This window comes from Arachis ipaensis, chromosome B05 (genome assembly GCF_000816755.2).
Source record: "Arachis ipaensis cultivar K30076 chromosome B05, Araip1.1, whole genome shotgun sequence".
NCBI lineage: Eukaryota > Viridiplantae > Streptophyta > Magnoliopsida > Fabales > Fabaceae > Arachis > Arachis ipaensis.
Window position 1 is genome coordinate 12,600,656 of NC_029789.2, and position 3,788 is coordinate 12,604,443.

General features: G+C 33.8%; 1 long non-coding RNA gene across 1 annotated transcript; it reads right to left on the reverse strand.

Moving 5' to 3' along the window:
- LOC110271765 lies at positions 737–2,086 on the reverse strand. The gene is made up of 3 exons (XR_002362404.1): positions 1,793–2,086; positions 1,158–1,486; positions 737–775 (listed from the first exon to the last, which is right to left on the reverse strand). It is a non-coding gene; the product is annotated as an uncharacterized LOC110271765 (long non-coding RNA).

Genomic DNA, 3,788 nt, shown 5'->3' on the forward strand with positions numbered 1-3,788 from the left:
TACATTTCTTCCAAAATTAATTATCAGATCAACTTTACAAAAAAAAAAAAAGAAAAGAAAAAGAGAAGCATATTAAACAAAAGTACATAATTTTTAAAAAATAATTCAACTTTGGATATCTATTGAAAGGAAATAAATTTTTACTTTTCTCTAGATGTTTTGCTCATATACCATAAAAAGTGTTAGATATTTTTCATTCTTATAAAATCTCCAATAGATATAGCAAATTATGCAGTTATGAAAATTTTTTGACACAAATCATAAGCTTCATAGTTCATAATAAGGAAAAATCAAGGACATTTCGATTTGATCAAGTGACGACATCGAAAGTGATTAAAAGCAAGAAATGTCTAAGACTAACCAAACGCTATACCACAAAGAAAAAATCAATATTTGAAGTGGAACAACTGTGACTAGGGGTGTTCGCGGTGCGGTTTGGTTCAATTTTTTAGAGAAAAGTCATCCGATCCAATCAATTAAACTGCGGTTCAGTTTAGTTCGGTTTGTTCGGTTTTTTAATCAATTCAAACAAAAACATGTCATACTATTTCACAAAGTGATAACATTGAAATTATAGTATACAACTACACCATAACTAACAAAAGTCTTGATCCAATGAAATTCAATGACAAAAGAAATTAAAATACGACAATTAAAGGAGTTTAAAGGTTCAATAGTCAACACAACAAAAAATAAAAACAAATTTCCAGCAATAGATAGCCACGTTTTGGTGTCCTCTCCAACAAAACAATGAAACTTCTTTAAGCAAACCAATCTGAAATCAAAACACAGTTACATAATTAATAAGAACAATAATAATTGGAAAAAGCACTTGATCGTGTCACAGGTGAATCTTCACCATCGTCTCTTAGGACCCATTCTAGGGCTACCTTATTCAAACAATGTTAAAATTCTACAACTGACATGGTCCAATACTCCAATCAGAAATGATCCACACACATAGACCACTACAACCTTTATTTAAAGTGTACTTGATTTTATGATTAATTTGACCAATTATTTCAAAAACAAGATTACAACATTAACCATTTTACTTGTCAACTTGAAATTTACTTAACATACCTATGATCAAGATCTATGGAAAGCACATACGAAACCATGCAGTTAGATAGAGATGAGTTTAAGTAAATAGTTACCTTCCAATGCAATGGCGAAGTAACCATGGATAGTTCCACGCTCAGATGCTAAGGGATTTGTTGCTCCAATCAACTTTTGGCCAGTTGCAACAATACCTTTACCCTCCCAGACCATGGCAACAATAGAACCAGAGATAATGTATTAGACCAATTTATTAAAGAAATGCTTTGTAGATAAGTCAGCATAGTGCCTTTCGACATAAGGCTAAAAATTTGTGGAGTTTCTAAGCTAAATTGTTAGCACGTGTGTTAAGTAGTAACAAAAACAAAAGAAGTTACATTTTCAATTAAAATCTCTTCTTCTCAAATCTGCTAATAATCTCCCCAACCTGAAACAGAAAGTAGTTTTCTTTCAAATATTATAAGAGGAAAAAGAATAATATTGACCTACTTTACAAAATAGCTACCTTCATCAACCTAATTACTAACAATTTTAAACAATCAGTAATGAACAAATAATTAAAAAATCAGTAATAAATAACAATCATCAATCAACAATGAACAAAGAATAACAATCAACCATGAACAATGAACAACAATCATCAATTACTAGCAATTTCAAAAAATCAACAATAAAATAATGAACAACAATCAACAATCAAGCAACAAATATATAGAACAATAAAACTGAATACCTGGCTCGGAGGCTCCATAAACTCGGCGTGGAGGAGACGGTGTTGTGGGTGCTGGGTGCTGTCTGTGAGGGAGAAAACGGTGCTGTGGGTGGCTGGGTGCTGTCGGCAATGACGCAAAAGGCTGCTGTGGGTGCCGTCCATGAGGATGTTGTCCACTGTGCTGCTGCCCGCGAGTCGGCGACGGTGCTGTGGACGGTGGAGGACGACGCTGTTGGGAGGAAGGGGTTCGGCTGGGGTAGTGGGGCTTGAGCCTTGAGGTTTCTTCGCTGGTAGAGAGTGAGGAGCGGTGCTAGGTTTAGGTCTGTTTTGGGGGAGGGGGTTGGTTTTGTTAGGGTTTTTAGCAAGGTTGCGAGAACCGAACCGGTCATCAAACCAGTCGAATGATTGGTTCAATGGTTTAATTGTTCAATCAGGGTTGAACCGTAGTTATTTTTAATATAATCAACAATGTTCAACAAAATTTATTTTAAGATATATTTTTACCCCCATTTTTAAAATTTTCTGGGTCCGTCACTGGGGGGAGGGGGTTGGTTTTGTTAGAGTTTTTTTAAGTGGCCGGTTCGGTTTGATTCAGTTAGGGTTTTCAGCATCAGAACCGAAAATCGAACCGAACCGCAAAAAAACAGCAAAATATGATATTTTTTTTCGATTTTTTGGTTATCGGTTTGTTTGGTTTTTAATTTTTTTGGTTCGATTGACCGGTTTTATTCGATCCGGATCGGTTTTGAACACCCCTAACTATGACTTGATTCTTGAATTGGAGAAAGTTCATTGTCAATTTATGCTGAACCCACACATTAACAAGATAAAGAATTTTACTCACTAACACTTTGTTTGGATGGATGATGGAAAATGAGAGGAAAGAAAATGAAAGGAAAAGTTAATTTTTTTTTTTTATGTTGTTTGGATGAAGGGAAAATAGAAAGAAAGAAAATGAACTACTCATACTCTACATCATTAATCTCCTTAATCATATTTAAGAAAAAGTTCCACTAAATTATATTTACAAAATAAAATATTATCAAAAGTGACTAGCATTTCTTTCTTACTACGTGTGACAAATAATCATATACAATTTATATAAACATATAACAAAACATAAAAAACGTAACAACGACCAGGACTCTAATATAGTACCATTTTATCACTACACAACACTTTCCAAAAGGGTCATTCTTCATGGTCGGAGTAATCAGCATAGGTCTACGTCCAAAAAATCAATTGTACATAGCTTGAGTCATATGTACCCATCTATTTCAAAAAAATAAAGTTTTTCCAAGTTAAAGATATTAACACATGATGAATTTCTAATTGTCCTCTGTACTCATTGGTCCCAAACATTTTCAAGTTTTAGGATTCCTGCACGAGCATATACAACAAAGACAAATTAACACAAAGATCAGAGTTGATTATGATAATCTATTTTATTGATATCTTTCTATTCAAACAACCAATCAATCTCAAATTATCAGCAAAAAGTGATTTCCAACCATGTGTTAATATAAATAAAACAGAAAATGATCTCTTGTTCAAATATATGAAGATATAGTCATACTTTACGACAATAAGAAACACATAATCAATTGTTAAACGCAATAACCTCAAATTAACCAGAGATTAAGCGCATATAAAAATTTTACCTGTAATGATGAATGTTTTCTGGAAGTACCATATCTCCTAAGCGAACACCAGCAGCAATCATGAAATGAAAAAGTGCATCCAGTCGCATTTCAGGTGGGATCCCAAAAACTTGGCGCTTTTTTTGCTCATTTTCACATAAAAACTGATAACATTGCATCCGAAATGAATCTACTAGACCTAATTCAGTCAACATATCCTATACATCTGATTCACTGTAAATGCGAGGCCTACTTTGTTGCATAATAGCTAATCCTTTTTCAGCAATCGCGACTTGTCTTTCAATTAATGAGACTTGTTTTTCGGCGATCGAAACTTGCCTCTCAGCCACAGAAGCTTGTCTCTCAGCTGATTCAAC